We start from the raw sequence: 27,014 nt of genomic DNA, 5'->3' as shown, positions 1-27,014 counted from the left end.
GACAGGGATCAGAAGAGAAGTTATTTTCTAAGAGTGTTAACTGTAGGAGGAGGCTGGGAGAGGTTTCTGGAGATAATTACCTTGATGTCTAGAATGTATCCACATATGGGTTGTGGTTATCCAGCTTTAACAACTGATAAAGTGGTAAACTTAAAATGTGTTTATTTCACTATATTTACATGATACCAGTTTCCCCCATTTAGAGCTCCATAAGGACTTGCCCATTTTTCTGGGCCCAAGCAGGCTCAGGTCCAGACCCCATCTGAGGCACAAACAGTTTCTCTCCAGGCCACATTCTCTGGACACAAACATAGTTCATAAAAAGCAGCCTAACTAGTACCTCATCCTGGCTGCCTCTCTCGGAACACACCTACTGCCTCCACCAGAGCAGAGAAGTGCACTTCAGGTGGGACCATATTCCTCCCCACCATGGCAGTTTTAAAATTAACTTCTGCCCAAGCCCCTGACACCAAATGTTTGCGAGATATTCCAGATATACATTCCATCTCCCCCAAAACCCTGCCTGCAGGAAAAAGCAGTGTATAAACCCCTAGACAGACAGAAGACCCAATGGGCTGCCCACTCCGGTCCCCCTTCTGCTACCCAAGGTTCTATTCCGTTTTTCTGCTTAATAATCTCTTTTACCTTTCAGTAAAATGTATCCTTTCACTTACTCTCATGGTCCATGAAGTCATTCCTTAAATCTCTGAAACCAAGTACTTGGCAGAGAGAAATTCCGGCTATATAAGTTTACCTTCATTTAAAAGTCTTTAAAATTATGTGTTTTGGTGATACAACCCTTTGTAGGCAATTTGAAAGATGTTTACTAAGGGTAGAGAGAAGGGAAGAAAGCTACAGCAACTAGAAAAATGTAAATCAACACATTACAACTGGGTGAGGTGAACTCTGCAGACTCAACAAAACTCCATATGGAGCAAATCGATACTTAATCAATACAAAAGCCAGGCAGTCAGCACTGGCTGACTGTAATGTTCACGCTGCTTTTCCTGGAGACTCATTTACAGAGGAGGCTGTTATATTGTCTTGTATTCTCCCCAAAAACCTTTGAGGCTTTTAGAATATGAAATACTACATCAAAACGTGTTTCCAGCACAAAAATGACATTTAAAAATGTTTTTTTATTAAATTAAGACACAAGGTGACATTTAAAAATGTTTTTTATTAAAGTGGTTATTGAAGTTGAATATGAGATTGGCTGTTTCTGTTGCATTGAGAACTTAAAGCATTTGTTACACATGAAAGAAAGAAAAAGAAAAGAAGGCAAGGAGAGAAGGAAGAAAACATAATTTTTAATCCAAATATGTGAAATAATATTTTTAAAATAACAAATTATATTTGAAGTTTTTTTTTACTTAAATTTTAAGTAGGCACATGTTTTTTTAATAAAGTTATCTAGAATTTACCTTAATTTGCTGAGAATTTAACTTGTGTACTTTGGTTACTCAGCTTTCACCCAGTGATGCAATGAATAATTTTCATTGTCAGTTTCATCTCTTAAACACATTACTTTATGACAGCCATAAGACTAATCAGATGTTACGTTTTAAGGGAAGAGAGAAAAGCATTTTTACTGGTTTATCAGATCAGACAGATGAAAGTGAGAAATTCCAAATGAGCAAAGCTATGTTCCAAATTCCAAATCCTAAAGAATTTGATTTGCCTGTTAAAGTGTTTACTATCTCTTTGTAAATATGTAAATAAAATGGTACTGGGGCTAGAAGGGTCATTGAGAGAGAGACAGGAGATTAGACCCCTAATATTACCCATTAATTGTGAAACCTTAAGCAAGGATCAAAGGTACATACAGTCCTATAAAAACACTGGAGGCTTTAATGGCTATCATAAATGCTTTACAAGGATCCGAGGAGCTGATTTGCTAATGAACTTATTCTCCTTATCACACTTAGGCTGCCTGTGCATTACACATCTTTTTAAGCCCTTAAGGGAGATGGGTTTCTACATAGCTATGACTGACTCACATCTCCGAGTTTTCTCTTCCTACACTACCTATTCAAATAGATAAAACCATTAGTGACCACCATGGATGCTTTTTCAGCAAAACTGCTATGTTCAAAGCATCTGTTTTCCAAACCATTGTGTGGGAGAACTGCCAGTCCTGACGTTTCCACTCCGGAGCCCCCATTAGGGCACACCGCGCCGCTGGCGGTCAAATGGTTTGGGATCACACCCTTCAGCGTTTGCCTTGAGCTCCGTGTGCAATGCACACCTTAACAAAAGCCTCACTGTCCCAGACAGATGCAAGACCAATTACAAATGGCTCTCTTCAGGTCTTGGAGAAAAAGGATCTTACATAATGTCAGTTTTCATATCATAATTGTTCTTTTCTCTTGGCAGCTACATATCGGTAAGTAATTCCTGTGATTTTCTAAAGGCTAAGTTTAGAATAAGAAATAAACTTTTACCCTCCTATCACTCTGTTGTAGCTTCAGTTCAGATATCCAGAAACAGTTCTGGTTAATAATACATATTTTGATGTAACTGAACATATTTCATAAATTAAAAGTAAAAGTAAATTAGTTCAGATTTAGAGACTATTACTTAGATTTGCACACGGAAAGAACAATGGAGTGACTGTTTTAGTTGATATGTAAGATACAGACACCTGGAATATTAATTTCAGAAAAACATTGTTCTTTTCAACCTCTTTCTGCAAGTGTTCAGCCCACAAGGTCTAAAACTGCCCGTTGTGCCAGGGATATGTAGACATGGAAATAAATCCTGAACTCTGCTATTGCCACGCCTGCTTCAACTAACCCAGCAAGTAGAGAACTGAAGGAACTGTTCAGAAGTCATCATGACACAACATAGAAATACATTCTGTGTGTTTCCCCGATGGGAGATAAGCGCTCTCTGTCAAGTGGTTAGGAATGGCTGAAAAGTGATGAATGCTACCTGCGTGACTCCCGTTATCTCACACACAGGGAACTCGTCTTCTATTAACATGTGCCTAGACTCAGAACAACAAAAGAGAGAGAGAAAAAAACATCATTTCACATGTAATTGAAAGTTCTCATTTCTTGAAATAACCAATTAAATGCTCTGTCAAACTCTATAGTAAGATTAATTTAAACTAAACACTGAATTCCCAAGGAGTTTTTATGCCTTTTGAAAATATGCTGACAAAGTAATACAGTACAGAGTCTTTGCAAAGAATAAAAGGACTTTTTAAAAACAGTAGCATGATGGCGTCTGTGGCTCAGTGGGTAGGGTGCCAGCCATATACACGAAGGCTGGCGGGTTTGAACCCAGCCCGGGCTGGCCTAAAGCAACAATGACAAATGCAACAAAAAATAGCTGGGCATTGTTGTGGGTACCTATAGTCCCAGCTACTTGGGAGGCTGAGGCAAGCCCAACCACTTAAGCCCAACGGTTTGAGGTTGCTGCGAGCTGTGATGGCACAGCACCCTACTGAGGGTGACATAGTGAGGCTCTGTCTAAATAAATAAATAAAAGCACATGAGTTTCTGTTCTTCAGCCAGAACTTTTTACTATATTGTGCCTTTAAAAAATGATATTAAGCAGTGAACAGATTGTGTTTTCTGGGTAGAGTTTGAGACAGAACCTAGTTACTCTGCACAAATATATACATGTAGGTAAATAGAGGGCTTCAGATATTATTTCATAATAGTATAAAAAGATACCTTCCTGGACTCTAAATTTCCTTACCTCTAAATAGTCTCAATGGGGTCTTCTATTGCCTCATTTGCAGCTTTCTTTGAGCATCAAGGAGAATATTTTTCTATATTGATTAGAGTGAAAAAGAATCACATATCTGTACTCCCATGTTTATTACAGTAGTGTTCGCATTTCTCAAGGTATAAAATTAACCTAATTGTCCATCAGGGGATGAATAAGTAAAGTAAATGTGGTCTGTGTACATAATAGAATACTATTTAACCACACAAAGAATGAAATCCTATTATTTGCAACAACATTGATGAGCCTGGAAAACATTATGTAAGACAAATAAACCAGACACAGAAAAACAAATACCATATGTTCCACTCATACAAAGAATCCACAAAGTTGGTTTTATAGGAGTAGTGAATATAGCAGTGTTTACAAGAAACTAGGGATGGAAGCAGGGGTGGGGACACGGGGGTAAGGGATGAGGAGAAAATGGCCAACAAGTACAAAGTTACAATGGAAAAGGACAAACAAGTTCTGTCCTTCTGTTGCATAGTAAGGTGACGGCAGCCCATAAGGTGTTATGCACGTTTATATCAAAGTAGCTATAAGAGATGATTTTGTATGTTCTCACCACAAATATGACATAATAAATGTTTGATGAGTAACTATGCTAATGTTCCTTATTTTATCATTAGATAATGTATACACACATCAAAATGCCACATAGTACTTCATAAATATGTACAATTATATTTTGTCAAGTGAAAATAAAAATTTTTGAAAAGTGAAAAAAAAAAAAAATCTCAAAACCAGAAAATTTTTCTTGAATTCTTAAGGCAAAAATTCTGATTTGGGGAAGACAAAATATGTCCCCTGATTGGAGACATATTGCTACAAAAAAATAAATCTCCATAAAAGCAAGTTTTCTGTAAAAGTTGCGATGACTGGGTTTGCATATTTCGAGCTCCAGATTTTTGACCTCATTAGTTACCTCATCTGGCCTATCTTCATTCAACACTCAAAAGTTAAAATAATTCTTTTTTAATGTACCCAAGAATTTTACTTCTCTGTAGATTGACTCCTAACCTTTCCCAACCTTTTCTGGCACTGAGCACTCTCATAATATATAGTGTAGAGAAAAGTTCCTTTTCCTTTGACTTCCGATTGGATTCATTGCAGTGGGAGATGTATTAGTTTGCTAATCTGCCATAAAGTGTGGCAGACTGGTGGCTGAAACTACAGAAATTTTCTTATGGTTCTAAAGACTTACAGTCTAAGATCAAGGTGCTGGCAGGGTTAGGTTGTTTTGTTCTGCAGCGTTTCTAACTGACTTGCAGATGTCCATCTGCCCCTGTCTTCACAAAGAGCCTCAGTGTGTGCCTGGGCCCTGATCATCCCATTTTATAAGAGCAGGGGTCATATTGGATTAGGGCTCACCTGAATGTCCTCATTTGTGGGAGGTACATAGGGTGACTTCTCAGCAGGGTGCCCCGCCTCAATCCTGGGGTATCCAGGGGAAAGGGAGCAGATGCCCAGGCTCTGGGGGCTAATTGAAAACACTGAAGTTGAAAAGACCCTGGAGGTGCCTTGACAGGTGGACTGGGCCTATGTGTTGGGGAGTCAACAGGTGAGAGGGATTAAGTTCCTTGAACTTTTGCTATGTAGTTAGACTGGGAAACCTGGTTTACTTCTCCTATAGGGATAGAACTAATTTCTCCTTCCCCCTTTGTAAACACACCATTGGTTGTCTGGTCTGTTAGCAATCCCCTATTGTTTACCCACTCTCTCCCTCTATCCAATCTTCCTGGGGACTTGGGATTCTTTCAACCATATCTTTTGGTGTTTTTACATTTTGCATATGCACCTTTGTTAGAAAACAATAAAAGACTTCTAAAGAGGCCAGAGAGGGGCTGCATTTTCTCAATTTATCCAGCCTGAGTTAATGTGTGCCTTCCCAGGCATTTCCAGACTTTGTTTTAAACTCTTGTCTTCAGTGTAGTTTTCCTAGTTGGCTTTCAAACCAGATTGGGTTATGGGCTCAGAGGCACTCATTTTAACTTAATTACCTCTTTAAAGACCCTTTCTCCAGCTACAATCGCTTTCAGAGGTTCTGAAGTTAGGACTTCAATATGTGAATTTGGGGAGACCCAACTCAACTTGTCAAAGAAAAAATACCTAAGGGATGAGAGACACATTGGCTATTTATGCCTTTGCTACTTCCTGTCTTCCCTTGGTTTGGCACCACCTGACTTCCTCTAACTGGGGTCGCTTCTCTGGTTGGGTGTCTGCTGCCCTCTAGCTGCGTTTTCCATTGAATGGATTCTCTACCTCCACTGGTCCAGCTGTTACTAGTGCTGCCTGGTTTCAGGGCAGCTGCCTGCATCCTAAAATGTTGAGGTTTCAGGCAGCTATCTGTGACCTCCGTTCTTAGGGTGCTCTTGGACCCAAAGGATGACCAGAACCCCAAAGTAAGGCAAGCATAAAAGAAAGTTTATTGAGGAAGAAAAAGATGGGTTTACAAAGTAAGAAGGTTCATAGGACAAGATCCATTCAACATAGACAACTAACGGGACTTTGCTGTAGCTATAAAAAGGGCCTTAGTCATGGTTAGGGGATTTTCAGAGTTCACCTTGGAACCAGAGTGTTACTAAGATGTGGACCTCCCATGGGCCTCTCTAAAAGCCCATTGGGAGTGTGGACTGCAATGCAGATTGAAGCTAATGACATGATAATAAGCCTTAAGGCTGTTCTAGGTCACCTTCCAGACTTTAGTACCTTTTGCCAGGCCTATGAGCTAGAGTCCTCTGCACCCTTTTGCAGTTGGCACCCTAAGTTCTGACTGGTAGATTGATTGGTAGGGTGATCCCTCCTCTCTAGGTGTGAGCAACTACTGAAGACAGGATTAAAGTAAAATCCCCCCACCTCCCTCATCCCTTGCCTTGTCCTTTTTACCTAGGAGAGGTAGATTTCTAACTATGTACCTGATAATACGAAGGTGCTCCCCATTCGTTGTTGGTTTTCCCTGGTATTAAACCATCACCAAGTATCCATTCTGAGTGTGCCATCTGAATATTGCTACGTCCCTGAGCAAACCCCCTGAGAAAAAGATTACACACAGTGAAAAGAAAACTACATGGATTTTATTGTAAAATGAAAATAAGAAAAATCGTATACTATAAACTTCAGATAACATGTGGTGGGGTTCTGATTTCTAATTTTCTCCTGAATAAGTTATGATTCTTTCTTTCCTTTTTGCTTATCCCAATGTTACTGGCTGAAGGACCTGTGGGCACTATTCTTCATTTTATTAAGTTTTCCAAATGTGGATATTAATAACAGATTTTATTAATGCTATTCTTAAGAATGGGTGGGAAATAGCTTCTTCTAATTTGCTTTGCAATATGTCTGTCACTAAATATTTATAACCACAGAAATTACCATTCTCTTTCTACTTGTGTGGTCCTCAAGTTCTCCATCCTTCTCTAATTTAGGATGTTCGTTCTTCAGCAATTGCTTCTTTGTCATAACAAGATGTTCTGATGAGGACCTTTGCATCAGAAAGGATAACTATCTAGCTGAGAAACAGGCAGAAAATAGTTACCCTTCCCACAGCACCTCACCTGTGCCCCTCCTTCTATCTGTTCCTTCCCACACTGCTTCTTTTGGCAAGAAATATAGGCGATGTTACACTCATTTATTGCATAATTATGATTTTCATTCTCCCACTAAATATTTCTGAATCACATATTTCCCATCAGCAGATACTTTTTTTTAGTTTACAGTTTACTTTTAATATCCTGAAATAACATGTTTCAGATCTCCCAGGATACAAGTTTCACAAGTCAGTACATATATGCCATGCCCTTTTCTTGATTCAAGTCCAAGGAAAACAAATAAACAAAAAAAAAGATTACTTTCCTGCCCTGACCATACTTTGGAGAAGTTGCACTGCAAAAGAACTTTGAATTTAAAAGTATGATGAATCTCCTATGTTGAATGATATTATACACGCTTTGGCATCATTAGCTTCCTAGAGTTGTAACTATAAAATAATCTAGATTGGCATTTCCCTGATAATGAGACAATTTCTGCAAGATTACTGGTTCTTATCCACTTCTATTTGCATAAATCATTGCTCAATCCAAGGACAGTTTTTGAAACATTTCAGTCTATGGCTTCATGTACAGCGTGAGTGCTCAGGACACGGAATATTCCAGGATGTTGGAAATCCTTTTGCGTTCTGGTAGGCATCCAGGAGCCACATGGATACAGGCTATAGTCCCTAGAGCCAAAACACTAAATGTAATACATTCATGAGAATGAAGCTGATGTCACAAAATTTCCCCATAAAAAAATAATTGAATAACATTGTACTGTGTGAGCTATATGAGTGAGCGTGGCCCGTCTGTACATGTGTGCGGTACATATTTGTGGTCACATTTAAAGCAATTCATTGTTAATCTTTCCTACTACGCCATAAACACCTAAACAAATACAATTCCTTTAAGACTGCGCCATGATGATGAACTTCATATTTTTAAAAAATTTTCCTTAGATGATTTTATGATTTCAAGATTTGATGTTGACTTTAGAAATGACATCTCTCTCTACACCAGCCCTCCTCCCTTGAAACTGCAGTTTTTCTTTCTGCAGTTCCAGTTTCCCACAGTCAACTGTGGTCTGAAAATATTAAATGAGAAATACCAGAAATATCAAGTTCATAAATTTTAAATCACACGCTGTTCTGAGCAGTGTGATGATATCTTGCATAGATCTACTTTGTCCTTCCTGGAAAGTGAATCATCCTTTCTTTTTTCTTTTTTAACATATTCACATTGTACACGCTACCCACCCATTACTGTACAAGAAAATACACAGTACATGTAGGATTTGATACAATCCATGGTTTCACACATACACTGGGGATCCTGGAACATAGCCCCCGCAGATGAAGAGAGACAACTCCATACAGATGTCACAGAATTAGGAATTCTCACATTCTTACCAGATTCTCTGTTGTCTTAATCAATAAAAATTGACAATGTCATTCTCTTTTCCACGTTGATCAAAAAGAGCTTTTTACATTTTTTGACAGCAATTTTCCCCTTATATTGAACAAAACTAAGCGGGAAAATTGTTTGCCTTAAAAAGTCATGCTGGCTATAGGAACCCTAGCAAGGGTTGCTGCGTGATCCATCTCAGCTAAAAAGTGTTTGGAGCAGGTCTGCCAAATTCAAATATTGCCTTTGCCAGTTCCTAACTGTACAACCTAAGAAAGTTACTTTGCTGTGAAAGTTGCCTGCCCCCCACCTCTGTAATAGGGATAATAAAGTATCTATCCATTAGTGTTGGTATGGGTTAACATTTTCAAGTACTTAAATTCGTGTTATATAAGCTCTATACAATTAGTAAATTCTGATTTCTATTCTACATTTACAAGATTTGAGTCCTGTCAATTTGTCCCCGATGATCGTGGTGGGCACTAGTAAAAGCCAGGGTGCTTCTTCATCTAAGGACCTTAGCAACAGAACTAGGACTGCTTTTATCTTAGCAATAGAACTAGTATTTCCATCACCTTTTGACAAAATTCCACATTGCTTTTATGACTTAAACTGGCTAGTCTCATTACCCAATCAGCCAGATTCCTGACTTTCACAGTAATTCATCTTGGCATAAAATTCTTTAAGTTCCTCAGTCAAAATGAAGGCTGAACCATGAGTATGCTCAAAATACAAAGTCAATAATGTTTTTTCAATAGACTTTTAGCCACTAGAATGATGATACCACTAAGAAGATGTGTGCTACGTCTTTTTAGTTGTTTTTTAAAGCATTAAATTAAAAAAAAAAAAAAAAGGAAGTAAAAGGAAAATGTTTTCTTTGCCCCATAAGGAAGAGAAACAAATTCCATAGCATTTAGGGCCTCCCTTTGGAAATGTGTGTTTCATGGAGTTAAAATGTTTCAATGATGTTTGATCATTTGGCCTGCTTTTCATCCTAAAGAAAATATTGGTTCTTTGCCATACATAAAGAATTCTCCCACATAGGATGAGAAATGGGCCATCAGTTTTTTAAGCATCTGCTTTCAGGCATGGCTTAAGCACCTATTTTTTAATAATTTAAAAGTTCTCAAATAGACATCTAAACACTATGAAAATAAGATGATGCTTAAAAGATTGTGGAGGTGCAGAATGGTGTCTGTTGGGGCCTAGTAGCACCTGAACTGCCCTAGTGGCTAATTATAGATTTGTTGGGAAAATGGAAGGAAAAAAAAATGTAATCCTTAAGAGATTTGTACTGTCGATAAACTGCTTCCATAAAGTGAAACCATTTTTGAGCTTACAATCATGTAAAGTTTATTCAGTTTTTAGATTTTGTAGCTTACAAGAATTTCCTCTTCACTAATTATAATAATTCTATTAGAAATATTTTATTCTCAACACAAAATTAATATACATTAAATCATGAGTGTATGATTAAACTTAAAAATCTTAGCTTAAATGATACTATCAGCATGTTTTTTAATCCATTATATGATAGTACAGCATTTTTCAAGATTCTAGAAATCTTAGAACAAAAATTTCTGTGTTGTGATCCAATAAAAACATTTCAAAAATAAGAAACATTATTTGAACACTGACTGCTATATATTGGCTATACAATCCTAATTACTTTTAAGAGCATAGCAGAATATGTTGCCTGTTTAATTAGTTCCATTCTATTAAGTTCACATGAAGTATTTTTAAGACTATACTATACTGTATTCTATGCTTTACATAAGATTAATGCTCCTTTTTTGAGCTTCTAGCCATAGGAACAAAGATGATAAAACGCCATGACCTGAAAAGAAAATATTCATCTTTTTAATATTTCCGAACTCAAATATAAATTCACTTAGCACAGCCTAGTTCTGCTAGTCATAATTACAATGAGTCTATTCTTGAATTATAGAAGAATCAAAGGTTTTCAAAAGCAGGGACTATAATGACCAGACTTCATGGCGCACACACATGAGCCTAAAACTTCTAAAGGAGTTAATAAAAGATTATGTCCCAGAGTAAGCTCTTATTTGTCCTTCAGATTAGCCTGAAGCCAATTCTGTAGCTGAAAGTTAAGCTCCTTAAAACTGGGTAAAAGGAACCAATCTAAAGTATAAATTATAAAACATCAACGTATTTTGGCCATCTCGTCTCTCCTTCACACGTGCTGCAGACATTTTCTTAATACGAAAACTCTGAAGCCCAACAAAAATAAACCTAACAACATAATTACAAACGTGGCATTGCCCTTACTTTTGCTGAGTATCACATGATTCACTGCAACTTTTGCTCTCCTGTCCAGCAAATATGAGTAAGCCAATGAAATAAATAAAATGATTTGGAAATAAACCTACATCTTCAGTCTTAATCTCCCATATGAGCCGTAGAATTATAACTGCATACCAGATGTCACGATGAGTTGTCTAGCGTCCCTAAGATCTATAGTTGAAATGCACCATCTTTTTCTATAAACAAAACACCTTATTTGTCCTCCAGTGTATAACCTTCATTCTTACTTAGTTTTATTTCCCTTAACCTATACTCTTCCTAATTCTCTTATAATATACTAACCAAAATATCCTGTAAATACTCTCCTTTGTCAACCATTCTCAGGTTTATTTCTGTCAATACCCAAACTATGCCATTTCACATTTAGCTCATTACAATATTTCTTAGTGAATTTCTCCACATCTTAAATCATCCTAAAGACAACTACTAGATCCATCAATGTTTAGAAAAAACAAACTAACATTCAATAAGGCATTCACCTCTTAAAGAACCTAAATTATTCTCAAGAAAGAATGATTCCAATTCTTCAAACTAGAACCGAAAGCCCTTCATTAACTGATGTCCTGTAATGTAAATTGCCTGTTGTAATTTACATTTTACTGCTATTTCCATAAAATTTTCTCTCCAGTTGACCTTTACCTTCACTCCCAAGCAAAAAATTCTCAGCTGTGCTAGCATGTCAATAAACTATGCTGGGAGTCTTCCTCTGCTATTTATAAAGCCTAGAGTGCTATCTACCATGATCTCCATCAATTTGTACCCAACTCTTTTAAAAGTCTAGATTAACACTCAACAGATTTAAAACTCCCTGAGAACTCAGTCAATATTTCTTGTGTAGAGGGCCAAGGGTGAACTTAATCTTTGCCCTCTGGTAGTTCACTAAAAATCAACTGACCAAAGGCAAATTAATAGGAGAAAATAGTGACCTACAAGTGACAAATTTATTAACATGCATGGGGGAGAATCAGAGAGTGACTGCCCCACCTCTCAGTGGGGTATAGTTGGTGATATATCCTTGTTTTTTAAGTGAAAGAGAGAGATGAGAGGTATAGTAAAAGACTTTAAAGAAATTCAACAGGCTTGAAAAACATGATGGCTAAGGACAAACTCTATTGGGCCCACAGAGTAAACAATGGTTTGTGACAAAAGTCTGTTCAGGTTTGGCTTTTTTTCTATGATATCAGTTCAGTTAATGAAAGGGTGAGCACCAGAGGTAATTGTTTTCTTCTTGACTAGTCCAGACTTTAAGCAGCTAAGGGGACTTCTGAGAAAAACTTTACTTTGTGCTTTGGAAGAGACAGATGATTGAGAGAGAGGAAGGTGGGGCACAGGTCACAGAGATCTTGGGGACTCTTCTTCAGTTTAGCATGTCATATTTTGGAATGTTGGTTTCTAAGGCCCAACACTTGAATTGAATACTTACTTTTTCAGTCAGAATATACAGTAATTCTTGCTGCAAAATCTCAGCAGATTAAAATACAGGTAGATAACTAACTTACAGTACCTGTCCATCTCAGGGCTACAGACCTCTGCTCTAGATTCTCTTCACTAAGACACCGGGCAATTGGAGACTCTCCTATTTGAAATATACCTGCTTCTATGAGAGAAAGAAAGGTACATGGGGGATAGTGTGCCAGATCTGATAGTGACCTACAAGTGACATGCACCACTGCTCCTCACATTCCAGTCCTAACTATAAGAAAGCAGGTTGTGCAATCCTACAACTTGTCTGGAAGAAGGAGAACTGGAAATATTGCTGACTTTCGTCATGTGCCTTGAAACTGTAGGTTGCAGGGCAATACCAAGTGGGAGGTGTTTTCTTTGTTTTTCTTCCCTCTTCCCTGCCTGCATGATATGTAGTCACCTTCCTGGTCTCATCAAAAGTTTCACATTATGATGAGATCTCATGTTGATAGCTCTAAGCTTCCAACCTATTATAAAATAGGGTTTATCACAGACCCAGCCATTGAACAAGCAAGCACCTTGGTACATCTAGCTTATCTTCTCAGAACTTCAGATAAAGAACATATGGCAGTTAACGTGTGCAGTTGACCCTCTTTCTGGGCACAAGATAGAATTATACTCCTCGAGGTCATGTGACTAGTGTCAGCCAATGACTTTTGGCCTACAGAGAAGTGTTTTACTGCCAGGCATATGGTTGCTAATGCAAGACCTTCTAGAGCCTATTTGTTCTTAACATAGATGTCTGCACTTGTGAAGGTGGTGGCTTTTTTGTCAGCTGTAGTCTAGAGTGAGTGCAAACTACTTATCAACCTATACACAGGTAGCTGAGCAAGAAATAAATTTTCCCTGTTTAAACCAATAGATTTTGGAACTGCTCGTCGACAGTGTAGTCTAGATTATATCAACCAGTACATACCCTTACAAAAACTATAGTTCAGAGTTTGTTACTCTCACTTGTGGAATGTTGCAGTAAGGTTTGCCTCACTGCTTTCAGGAGCTGAGTTCAGCTCTCGTTTCCCACTGGGATGGGGCCTTTTGGAAATTGTTTCCTCCTGAGGTCAAACTCTGGCTGCCTTTGTTTGCTTTTGGAGCTGGATCCCAGCAAATTCAGACTATGGCTGTGTTTCTATTCCATTTTGAGTCCATAAAGATATTGACCTTATTTGTGGATAATCCCCTTGAGACTCTGTCTCAACAACAACTACAAAAAATTGTTTTACTGATCATTGCTATGTTTGGTATGGGGAGGATATTTTAAAACAGACCCTCATAGTGCCACCTTCCTCTAGGACGATTTTGATGGTTTTCGAATATCAAATCCTCATGTCAAGTTAAACATTTGCCAACACTAAGACAGAAAAATACATTCAGGATCTAAATCAGGCTTTTCCAACCAAGGCATCATTGACATTTGGGGCCAGATAACAATTTGTTGGGTGGGGGTTGTCTGTGTATTGTAGGATGTATAGTAGCATTCTGGGATTCAGCCACTAATCTACTAGCTACCCTCCCTGTTCCCAAAAGTCTTGATAATCACAATTTCCCCAGTATTGGCAAATGGCCTCTAGGGAAAGGGGGTATAATCACTATCACATTAAAGGCAGTGACATAAAGATAACTCCAAAAGAAAAGTGTTAAAAATGTGCTTGATAATTATTAGGGCAATTATTAAGAATAAAGTCTCATTAGGTAATTATTTGGGAGTGTGCCTACATATATGTGTGTATATATACATACACACACACATTTATTTCAAATATACATTACAAACACACACACCCTCTCTCTCTCTCTGTCTCTCTTATGTGTTTTTTTCTGCAAAAAGTTATATTATCATTTCATCACATGTAACAAAAATATCAATCACTAACAATTCAAAATATATTAGTTGTGCCAGAGAGAGTGGCTTTGGCATTGATAGATGTGAGTCAGTGTATTTCTGTCCCTTATGAAGGTAAGCAATTCATTTTGGTTGGCCTGAAACTTTCCCAGTTTTAGCACTGACTCTTGCTTTCTCTGGGAAAACCCACAGGCAAACTGAGAAAGTTGATCACTGCTATATACTGAATGGTAATGTCCCCTATCCCCCCAAATTCATATGTTGAAACCCAGTCCCCTATGTGAAGGTATTTGAAGTTGAGTCATTGGAAGGTGATCAGATGAGCACTCATCTTCATGAATGGGATTAAGAACCCTATAAAATAATCCCTGGAAGCCCCCCCACTTCCACTCTTCTACCATGAGAGGCTGAAGCAAAAGGACTGATCATCTACAAATCAGCAAGAGGGCCTTGGTCAGATACTGACTCTGTCAGGACCTTGATCTCGTACTTTCCAGGCTCCAAAACTGTGAGAATTAAATTTATGTTATTTATAAGCTACCCAGTTTGGTATATTCTGTGATACCAGCCAAATTAGACAAAATAGTCACCCTACAATAAGAATGAAGAACACTTCCACTTTGTGCTTTCTGCAAAGTCCGGGCCATCTCTAAGAATTTTGCTAAATCCAGAGGAAAAGATATATCTTTAGCCATTTCTTGCTCCTATTTTCTTCCTCAATGAATTTTTACTTTTGTTGTAAATCTTAAGACTCTTCATTCATCTCCTCACTGGCATTTAAACAAACATATACTTTATACACTTTCTTTTTTCTGTGTCAAAATAAGACACAAAGAAAACATTCAAAGGCCTTGTTTGGAAGACTCTCTTGAAGAATTTAGAGGTTAGAATATCACAGAAACATAATTTTAGTAGAATATCGGATATGCCTGCTTTTAAAATTTCCACAGCAAATCTACAATGTTATACATTCATGAACGTTCTTTCTTCCATCACCCTCACTACTAACCGGGCTCACACATACACATGCAAACACGCCCACACCTATTTCTCTTTTCTCTGCCCATCTTTTTGTTTGTTTTTTATCAGAGTACTTTAGCTCGTGGATCTAGTTCCATAACTCTGCCAATCTATTACCTTAAGATCTCACCTTTTTCCTCAGTAATTTTATCAAAGATCCTTTGTTTGGTTTCTATACACAGACAGTTCTTTTCTTTGGAGGAACTCAGGAGTGTAGTAAAATTTCTGTTATCCTATCAAACATGTCATATGAATTTGGAGAAAGATGACAGGGTTCTACCTAGAGTTTGCAGACACTTTCTTGCCAAAAATAGAGACAAAAAAGCAAAGGCACAAAGGAGAGATGATACAGGGAAATTTGGATAAGCAATAAGTAGAACAGAATGGCTAAAGAGAAAGATCTGTGGAGGGAGATGAGTTAGGCGTACATTAGGAAAATGCTTAAATGCCCAGCATTTGGGAATTTGTTTCATAAGAGGGAAAAAAAACATTGAGTTATTTTAAATAGTGAAATGACATAGAATAAAATTTGTATATAAGTCAGCAAATCATTATTTTCCTTTTAATTGTTTCACTTCTATGTCACTTTCTTATTCATTAAACTAATATACAGTCACAATATTTAACACTATAATAGTGCAAAAATTCCATGCTAAGAGTTTTATTGAATCTTCTTTTCTCTTTTCATTACCTAGAGTAGTCTTACACTGACAGGAAATGTAAATTAAGTTTCTTGAGTGATTTTTATGAATTAGTATTACCAGAAAATTTACCATTCTATATATTATGCTATACATCCCCTTTTATTTAGTAAGAAAAATTTTTAGGGGCCTAACAAAATTTCATTGACACAAAAACTTCTAAAGTGGTGATACTACTTTAGTTTTTATTCTGTCTCTGCAGATAACCAGTTTTTTCTCCCCCTAGTGGCAAGATAATTAAGCATATTAAGGCTGAGTAAATAGAAAACTTTTTATTTGATGTGCTCTTAAGTTTTTGTGGGCATATTCAGTGATATTTTAGATTATTCCCTTGCTGAGTCAGAACTCACATAGGAATTCATTCAGAAAATAAGTGGAACCATTTTATGTCTAAAAATTCCCAAGTGTATTATGGAAACTTATTTGCAGTCTGTTGAATCATCAATGAGTAAGATTTGTTGCTTCTCTCTGATTTCAGTTCTTTGTTAGTGTTAAAAGAAGAATAGTTCTGGCTGAATTCTATGCCATATATAACGTATACAGATACATATGCACACATAATCAAGAATAAATGAATATTTTTACCCTGCTGCTACTCTGAGTCTCTTTTCTGTCCTCTGTTAATTTTTATATGAATAATTTTGAGCAAGATCTCCAGAAATATCACACTCATTTAGTCAGCTGAATATTACTAAGCTACCAGTGTTTTCCATCTGTATGTACATTTTTTTTCTTACGAGAAATGAAGGTAAAGGTAAAATTATGATATCATATAATGTGCCCAGCAGATGCCCAAGGTCTCACAACTTTATCTTTGTTCCACATTCTTTTACATAAAAACTTAATAATAAATTTCCGCTTAAGAAACACTCAATTGAAAATGAAAACATACTACATTGTCCTCATGTCACTGAACTACACAGAAATTATTACCACAATGTACCCATATTGTGTTAAACCTGTCTTCCCCAAAATCTTTACTTAGTTTTAATGGGTAAAAAAAATGAAAATAACTTTTCCATTATGTCACTAATATAATCACCATGCAATTATAATTCAAACTATTTGTTTTTTAAATCTGGGAGAGTGTGAACACAGTCCCCCACTACCACAAATTATGCAGTCAAGTTTCCCACATTTGGGGAAATCACAGGGGTCAGCACATCTGGAGTGCAAAGGATAACCCTCGCCCTGGGAAACCTTCATGATCATGGTATCTCCCCTGCCAGGGAAGTATTGCAATTCAAACTCAAAGCAATAAAATTATGACCAACATACACAAATATGTGGCTGAATTGCTTGCAATATCTGTTACATACAATTTTACATGCTTCTTTATGTAGACCTAACTGACTTTCAAATAGAGCAACAAGAAATATTCTGAAGATTATCATGTTTGTTTCCTAAACAAATTCATGATAAAGCTAAAATTTTCACTTTCTCCATTACCTTTTGAGAATGCAGAGATTCATTTAATTTGCTATTTCTGAAGCATTGTTTCTTTAGGAAAAGAAAAATTGACAAGGTGATGGATCATTTTCACCCATATTTGTAGGATGGGACTCGAGGTTAGTTTCATCTGTGCCTAGCTCAGTTCTTTAAAATTTCCTCTCATTCTTCTGTTCTTTCTGTCTTAGTATCTTCTTCAAGCTATTCTCCACAACTCTTCGAAGGTGGACAAGAGCAGCCATTGGGGACAATGTGATTCACATTCAGAGAGGGTGCAATATTAATTCCTGCAATCACCACAGCCATGGAATTCACACTGACTGGATGATTGCTGAATGGATTCCCATAATCAGGTACTTGTAATGTACTTATTACTAGCCCTGGATTATCTGAACCATTGACTATTATGTATTAGATAGGAATTCTCCAACTGGCTTAGGTAAGAGACTCACACCACTCCCCAGCAGCAAAATGTTGAGATTATCCCATTAAAAGAAATGGATAGGGATAGAATGGATGCTGATGAGGAAACACACAAGCCATGAGGTTCCCTGAGAAACAGATTCTCAGAGGGGGGTTAATTTATTAGCATCTCTAATAAATTGTCTTTATTGGAGTGTTCCCTTGGGATCAACACCTGTAAAGGAAGGGGAGGGAAGAAAGAAAGGACAGAGAAACAAACTTAATGACAGGATTTGCAGATCCTATGAAGAGTTCTGAAGCATGAGCGGTCCTCAAATGGGTCAAAAGGGCTTGACCTTTTGGCTCCCATATAGGTCAGCCACAGAACGTGGTCACCTGTGGAAAGAGATACGGCTTTGTTGGTTCTTAGCAGGTGAGAAAATTCCCAAAGGGCTGAAAGCACAACCAGCTTCTGGTCAACAAGTTGTTCACTGAAGGGAAATGTGGCACATGTCCCAGTACCTGCAGTGTTCAACACATGGCCTGGAAAGTAACATGCGAAACTCTACGCACAAATATGCTGCATGTGGTGGCTGAACTCTGAAAACTCATTTCCGGTGGAGCTCAAGAACCACTTTGGTTAATTCTGAGCTCTTCCAGCTGATCAAAGTTTTAAACTTACTCGTCTAATCATTCCATATCCATCTCAAACCCTGAGAGGCAAAACACAGGATCAAAACTAACATGAAAAATATTAATCAACTTCACATTTTTGCTTTTGAAACCAAACATGAGTTTTGGGATTATTAGCAAAGTTATGCAGCATCATAAAATTGTCCTCCCCTGAACTTAATAAAGGGTATTTAATAAAGAAGAAAAAGAAAAAAAAGTTTTTATATGTAGCCACCAAATAGAAAATGAGAACAAAGTGAAACCATAAACCTTAAAAAGTGAAATTAGGGAGCTCTCTAGCATAACAGACAGCATGGGCCCGAGTCAGCTTCCTGGCCCCCACAATCAGCACTAAAAAGATAAATGACCTCAAAATATTCACTAAAATCTTCCATTTAGAAAATTGTAGACTGAGAAGACAGACCTTTTAATATTTTTTCTACTATTCCCCAGAATTTGAGTTTTTAGTGAATTAGCATAGTTATTTTAACTAAATAATGATCACTCTGTAAAATATCCAAATCATAAGTAACAAATGTACCCCACATGTCTCATAAACAGTACTTACTGTAAGTAAGCACATACATGAGAACATGAGCGCTGATCTTGGCCAATGTATATTTACTTCTACAGATATACTTTTTTAAAAAATGTCAAACAAATCATAGGAATTAGATCAGTTTTCTACATGAGTTTATCCTAAAGAAATGAAAATATCTTTTATGCATCACCTTATTATTTTGTCTTATTTTATTTTAGCAAGAAATACATTTTCTTGCCCAAGACCTTTACGCTACGCCTTTTCCCTGTAGTTTTTTAGTCCAGATAGTGTTAGTGAAAAATGACAAAGCCCTTCTTTGTTTCAATTGTCTCTACCATGTATTCTTAGGCTATCTTGTAGAGAATGTGAACATCACCCATTCTCAACCTTCATCTTTAAATTTTCCCTGGCATTGTGCACAGCATTGTGGGAAATCCCCACCACAGAGCCTGCCTTTGGTGATCTCTGAGCAAGCCCTGGAAGCTGGGAGCAGGCTCCAGAAGCTACTGAGTCTGCTAGTAACAGGTGCACCACGGGAGCTGCTATAGCTGAGATCTCCCCGAGGGTGTCCCCTGAGGACCCACTTGTACTACCGAAGCCCAGCTGTCATATCTCAAAATAATCCACATTCAAGCGGTATGGGAACATGAAGGTTCAACAGACGATCCTCTTCCCTCTACTCTCCCTCTTCCCTCAGTCACATTTCTAAGTGTTTAATTTTAAAAATAAATTTTGGGGTGGGGGGTGATGGAAAGGCTGGAAGAAAAAACAAAGAAAATGTGGCTAAAAGAGAGAAGAATGTCTATAAATAAATCCAGTCTCAAAGTGCATCCCATGGTGGTGCGGGTGTGTGCAGGTGCCAGCAGACCACACTGAGGAGGCAGGCGTACCCTTGACTTTTGTCCCTTAACAATTCTCTTGGCCTTCCATACCTCAGTTTCCTTATCTGTACATTAGTGACAAATAAGAATTTAGTATTTCTCGGGGTTAATAAAAGAATTGAGGATGTGAAAGCACTTTATAAATGGTAGCATGCTATGAAAACATAAATGTAACAAGACCTGGCCTGAACTAATTTAGAATCACTTTGCCTAATCAGTGGGAAGATGACTACTCTAGAAATCTGTCTGCATGTGCTGTGGGTGGGCAGGTGGTATTTTATTTTCAGACTGGAGAGAGGGGCGTGGGGGTGAGAGAGAGAGAGAGAGAACATGAATATTCAGACCCAGGGCTACTCTGGGTAAAGGAAATGAGAACAGGGAATTGCAGAGAGTGAGAACATCCCCCGCCCCCATCCTTCATCTTTAGATTTTCCCACTCAGTATAATAAGCTTCCTATTGCCAATGGGGGTAGGAATTCAAGCAAATACTGAAGAAAGGGTTTATTTATTCGAAATTCTGTGTGTCTTTAAGTGCAAGTGTGGTTTCTGGGCTCAAGTGACAAGACGTGACAGGATTCGGGAGCAGTCTCACTTTCCCTTTCCCAGCTACCAGAGGTCCTACAAGTCCTGAGGGCTGAACTTGGCCCCCAGGGAAGGAGGAACGGCCATACCTGATGAGAAAGCCAGCCAGATGAGTAGACCTGGCAAACACCCACTCCCAGGCAGGCTGCTTGTGGAAGGGGCAACCCCAAACAGACTTCCCTGGAGAAGCTGGATTAAAGGATAGAAACAGACTCTCTCCTGAGCCTATGAAAACGTGCAGGGACCAGAGGTCTATATCAGCAGATGTCTAACACTAACAACATTTAGGTGTGGATTTTAATATCTGTGCCCTCAGGCAGGCGAGACCCGATAATTTAATTAGAACAGCATATATGGACAGCGCCTGTATCACAGGATTCCCATGTCATTTTCTCATGTGTGGATTAAATCATTATTTTTGTGGATTGAGTCTTTTGTGGAAAATAGAACATCTACAGCATGACTGGATCTGTGTAATGAATGACATATTTCACTGTGTCTTGCACATACGGTGCAACTAAAACAGGGCCCCACAACCCGAACTCCTGTAGCAAAGGTTTTCAATTTATTTTTTAATCACGAAATCTTTTCTTCAAAGGAAATCTTCTATTGAATCCCAACATGAATCTCAACAGAAAACCAATGTACGGGTAAAGAAAATATCATTACCTGTAGATTTGACACTAGAATTTTTTTTTTTTTAACACAGAAAGGTGTTTTATTGAGAAATAAATTATGTAAACTATACTTCCCAAATACTGGGTAGCTCTCTGCTTCCCTTGCTCCTTCAAAAGGTTAATGTGTTGCTATAGCTAAGCATAAGCAAGAAGAGAAGGAATTTGGGTTCCTAGGATGCTCTGGGAAGATTAAAAAAAAAAAAATAGGAGGGAGACCTACTCAAGTTATAAATGTTTGAGTTCTGTGGGGGTTTTAATATGTAAATTAGTGCAGCTTATTGGCCCCTGCAGGTCAGAAAAAACATACAAATACCCAAGAGTCAAGAGGTAGAAATGGCCCTGGGAATTTGCCAACATACTTAACAGGCTTTATATGACCAGAATCTCATGACTTGGTGTGGGCTTGAGACAATTTTACCTAGTTTTTTTTTTTTTTTTTTTTTTTTTTTTTTGTAGAGACAGAGTCTCACTGTACCGCCGTGGCGTCACACGGCTCACAGCAACCTCTAACTCTTGGGCTTACACGATTCTCTTGCCTCAGCCTCCCGAGCAGCTGGGACTACAGGCGCCCGCCACAACGCCCGGCTATTTCGTTGCAGTTTGGCCGGGGTTGGGTCTGAACCCACCACCCTCGGCACATGGGGCCGGCGCCCTACTCACTGAGCCACAGGCGCTGCCCAATTTTACCTAGTTTTTAAGTGGAAGGTAGTCCTTAGCTAACAGTCAAAATACATCAGTGAAAGCCGACCTTTCTGATGGAAATGTACGTAGGGCCCCAGATGTCCATTCCTTGGTCAGTTTCAGTACATCTGGGTGGCTCCTGACATCTTCATAGACTCTTCAAAGGAAAATAGTGTGAAACACAATAAATTAAATAATTATTAAAGTTCTTTTCAGAAGGAAGAATTGAGCTGAGTTGTACAGATTTCGTATAAGATTTTCATTTTATGCTGTGTTCCACGGTTGTGGTTTTGAATTGTTCCCATTCCAAACCTCACCTCCATGAACAAATTTAAACGGAATAAAACCTGGTATGCAGTAAGCCACTTTTCCGCTCCTCCATCATTTTCAGCCCTCAGCCTAAATGTAGGCAGCACTACAACTATTATATCAAGAACTATCATGAGCCTAACATTTTTCCTACAGATACGTAAACTAATCTTTAGATCAGATGTGCAAACTGTGTCTATGAAGTTAATTTTTCACCCGGTCATCGCTTTCACTGTTCACTAGGTTTAAGACACAGTGGGAAAGGTAGGAAATTACATGGATTTCCTTTTGATAAGTTTCAAGTCTAATGACAAAGAAAGGCAAAAAGTTTTATGACATGATATGATCCATATTGCAAAACAGGTATAAGAAAACTATGAAAATACAGTGGAAAGAAACAACAAAGTCTTTATGAAGTTGCTGAAAGCAACTCTCTGAATGAATCTTGAAGAATGAGTGAAAATTGGTCATGAAGAGAAAAGAAGAAAAGGATGGTGAAGGGTGGAAAGAGGGGTCCACATTCTGGACAGAAGGACCAGCCCAGACAGAGGCACAGAACAGTGAGATGGCCCAGCAGATCAGCCTTTCAGATGATAGTTGCCAGGCTTTCAAATGAGGAAAAACACAAGGCATGCTTGATAACTTTATTTTTAGTAATAAAACCAAATGAAAAAAATCAACATTTTGTTTTTCATTGTTGTTCAATATTTATATTGTTTCCCCCTGAGAACACAGCACAGTCTCATTGCACCTTCCCACTGTGTTCCCAGAGACAACTTAGGAACTCAGGTAGATCTCTTATAGAAGTTTTGCCAGCTGTTTGACCAGCAAACAGCACTAGTAGACATGACACGAGAAACTTGACCTTATAAAATTTTCTGGCAGTATTCAAGAGGAATGGTTAAACCAAGTCAGGTTTCAACATGCTTACACAATGAGGAACCTTCAATCATTTAAAATTTCACTCATCATCATAATTATAATTCTGTATGTTTTTGAAGGCTTTATAGTTCAACCCTAACATTTTGCTCAGGGCTGACACTTGGGTTTTCCCTTCAAAACCTTATAAGAACTAGAATCAGGTAAAACCAGTTTAGCATACTTGGTAGAGCATGAGTTACAATCTCCCACACTGTCCCATACTCCAAACACTTACCCCCAAATTAATGGGTGCTGCTGCTGGAATGTCAACATTCTCAGAAATACTGTCAACAAAAGCAGGGCTAGTCTCCAAGATATTCAAAACAAGTAACTCAATAAGTACTCTTTTGAAAGAGGACTTCTTTAAAGCTGATTTTGGAATTATTGACCACATGTAATTTTATTTATCTGAGCACTCTCAAAGAGAAAAATGTCCAGAGTCTTGTGCATTGATAATGTATCTTTTTTTCTTAAATAATAGGTCATAAAAATTTTTGAGGTCAGTGGAATTGCCTGGAAGGTCATATAAAAATACAATCATTTGTAACTTTAACAAAGAAAATGAATATTGGTAAAAACCCATAAGCAATCATGAAATAAAACTGGAAGAAGTTAGGCACCTCATTTCTGTTCATTTTGAAGTGCCTATAAAAAGTGCTCCTTTAGAAGATTGAGTAAACTTAAATATATCATCAAAAAGGCATGGATTTTAAGGACTTCTGACATCATCTACACCAATCTCTTCATTTTATAGACGAGTTACTGAGGTCCAGAAAAAAATAACTGGTAAACTTAAAGTCACCCAGCATTTTTACTTACAGGATTACAATTAGATACCAGAACAGCTGATTACCAGTACTAGGTTTTTGACAGACATCATATAGAGGAATAACTTTTATAAATGGTAACCTACATTTTTTTAACCTATCCCATCCTACCAAGATATTTCTCCATTCAATACAAAAGACATGAGGCTATTTTACCTTTAAGTAACCAAATTTAAGGGCAGAAAACATTTTAGTTTTTCACTTAAAAGATGTTTCTAAAGGAAAGAAAGAATAGGTTGCATAAAAATCCTTATTTAGGGAGAAACTGTTCTTTGCTTTCCTATCCCTCTCCTACCCTATATATAAAAATAAAAATCCTTCAAAGTCATGGAGAAGGGATAACATTAGAAAAAAGGACAATTAAGAAGCAGAGTACACTGATGTTTATCCCAAAAGGAAGATGATCTCTTAGCAGACAAGTTTGGGGACTGTCAAGCAGAGAGGACCCTGTGCCTGCTCACAGGGAAACAGTGACCTTGAAGGAGCTCCCAGGTGAGAGAGCGAACAATGGCAGCTGTAGTACTGAAGGCAGAGAAGGACGAAGTCAGGGTCACTGCCAATCTGAACTCAGAGCAGCCTACAGAAGATTCACCCCTTTCTTCAAACACGGGAAGGGTGTAAAAGTTCACTGAGATGGACAGCCCACAACCCAGAGGTCTGCTCGGACGAGGGGAGGTGTCAGAAGAATGGCAACCAGAAGCCAACCAAGACCCAGCCCAACTCACCAATGCCTTGACTCCTATGGGCATGGCCCCTCAAACTCAGATGAGTGTCTAACTCCCAGAAGTGCAGAATTCATTTGTATTTGCAGACAAAGTCTCTTAGAAGAAGAAATTTGCGCACAGACATGCATAGAGAAAGACCGTCTTGTGAACATGAAGACAGTCATCAGGCTGGGAGAGGGGCCTTGGAAGAAACCCACCCCATAAATACTCGGATCTCAGACATCCATCCTGCAGAACTGAAAAAATAAAATTCTGTTCTTTAAGCCATGAGTCTGTTGTACTTTATTATAAGAGCCCTCACAAACTAGCAAACCACCCTAAATTCATATGTCATTCTGAGGCAAAGAGAGCTAGCATGTGATTCATCCTCTGATTACAGTTAAATCCCCCTAAACTGAACTTCCTAGAAATTACAAAATTAATTATAAGTTTATAATCCTTCCATTAATTGAAATCATTACAGCCATTTAGTTAAAGGATATTTTAAAAATACTATAGCTCACATAGTCACATATGGCAATGATCATTTGAACACTGCATGTTTATTTTAACTATGCCTTAACACCATGGGAAGTTGTTAAATACTTATTTTTTATACAGATCTGAGAAACCCTAACCAAGCACCTCTGCCTTATTATTCTCTTTCTCCTTGCCTCTTTCTATTATTCTTTTACACATCAGAGGTTATTAATTCTGCTGGGATTTACCTTGGATACATTGTGTAAGTCAAAAGTATAAAACAAGCGGATATTTACTGACCTACAAGTTTTAAAAACAGTGTATCACTCCCTATTCATAAAGATACTTTCCATGTTACTTAATTGCAATACTAGTGACAGGGATTGACATTACTTAGAAAGCTAGGCTGGGAGCAATGGGTTACACCTATGTAATCCTAGCACTCTGGGAGGCCGAGGTGGGTGGATCATCTGAGCTTATGGGTTCCAGACCAGCCTGAGCAAAAGACAGACCCTGCCTCTAAAAATAGCCAGACATTGTGGCTGGTGCCTTTAGTCCCAGCTACGTGGGAGGCTGAGATAAGAGAATCGACCATTGCTTGAGCCCAAGAGTTTGAGGTTGCTGTGAGCTGTGAAGCAAGGGCACTCTACCAAGGGTGACAAAGTGACACTCTGTCTCGGAAAGGAAAGGAAAGGAAAGGAAAGGAAAGGAAAGGGCTAAATGTGATCATAAACTGGCACAAGCTGTTTTCTACAATTAAGTAATTTTTGTTATTGATTTGACTACAGTTCCATTTCTGAGTTAGTCATTTGACAAACAACCAATATGAAACTAATATGAATAAAATTTTCACTAGGAAAATTTGTGGCCTTAAGCAATTTACCAACTTTACTAAGCTTTTACTTCCTTATCCATAAAATGTAGATAACAATACTTAGAAACTCTTACAGGGTTATTGTGAGGATGAAATTAGATGGCCCCGAGAATTATAGTCAATGATTGAAACAAATGAGAAATTAGCTTGAAATGTCAATTATGACAAGGTTGTAGAAACTTTCCCACATCCACTTGATTTTTAGTTAAGGAACAAGGTTAATAGGGAAGTGTTGTAGCTGAGGGCTCAGTTTTCTAAATGTTACAATCCCAGTTGGAGGATGATTATTCATTGTTAACTCTTGAATTCTGAGTGCCATGGGATAAAGTATGGAAACACCTGTCATCTTAGGGTAAAACTCACTCACATATTCTACTTTTCTATTCTGGGAAATTATTATTCTAGTTGCAAGTTTTATCATAACATAGTCACCAAAGGACCTTCAGGATGGCTGGCTGATTCCCCCACTGGCTGAGACTGCTGATGACAGACGTTTGTTGGTTGTCTGCCATTTGGAGGAATTGTCTCTGCTAAAAAGAACTGCTGCGCCCAAATTTTCATCCCCCAAATTAACTTACAGTAAATGATTGATGGTCACTTGCAAACAACTGGCAGAAGCAGCAGAAACCAATCCTGAGTAATGGATCCGCTCAGTGTGCGGGTGCAATTGGAACTGGCTGCTGTAGGCTGAGTTAGAAAGAAGGAGATAAGCAAAAAATCTCTCCAAAGAGTACAGCTCTAAGCAATAGAGCTGGTTATCCACAGTGTGTAAAAGGAGAACAGGTACTAAATAGCCCGCTAGACAAAACTATCCACCAGTGACCTCAAGCGTCCTCTGTTAGCAGCCGTCCCAGGGCTGGAATAGCCACACTGGCACGATGGAGGCTCTGCAGGGTCAAGCAACGTCAGCTCCCATTTACAGAGACTAAGTATCGCCACTGCTGAATGTATAAGAAGCAAGCAATACAGAAACGGGGAACAGTAGTGAGCCC

At 38.1% G+C, this 27,014-nt stretch overlaps 1 non-coding gene across 1 annotated transcript; it reads right to left on the bottom strand.

Annotated features, from left to right (window-relative positions):
* Window positions 1-17,099: 17,099 nt before the first annotated feature.
* Window positions 17,100-17,259, bottom strand: LOC128591637 (U1 spliceosomal RNA). Its single transcript, XR_008381604.1, has one exon. It is a non-coding gene; the product is annotated as a U1 spliceosomal RNA (small nuclear RNA).
* Window positions 17,260-27,014: the final 9,755 nt, after the last annotated feature.

The sequence above is a fragment of the Nycticebus coucang genome, chromosome 1 (genome assembly GCF_027406575.1).
Source record: "Nycticebus coucang isolate mNycCou1 chromosome 1, mNycCou1.pri, whole genome shotgun sequence".
In the NCBI taxonomy this organism is placed as follows: Eukaryota; Metazoa; Chordata; class Mammalia; order Primates; family Lorisidae; genus Nycticebus; species Nycticebus coucang.
Note: the sequence above shows the minus strand (reverse complement) of the source record. Positions and strands in the feature narration are given on the sequence as shown.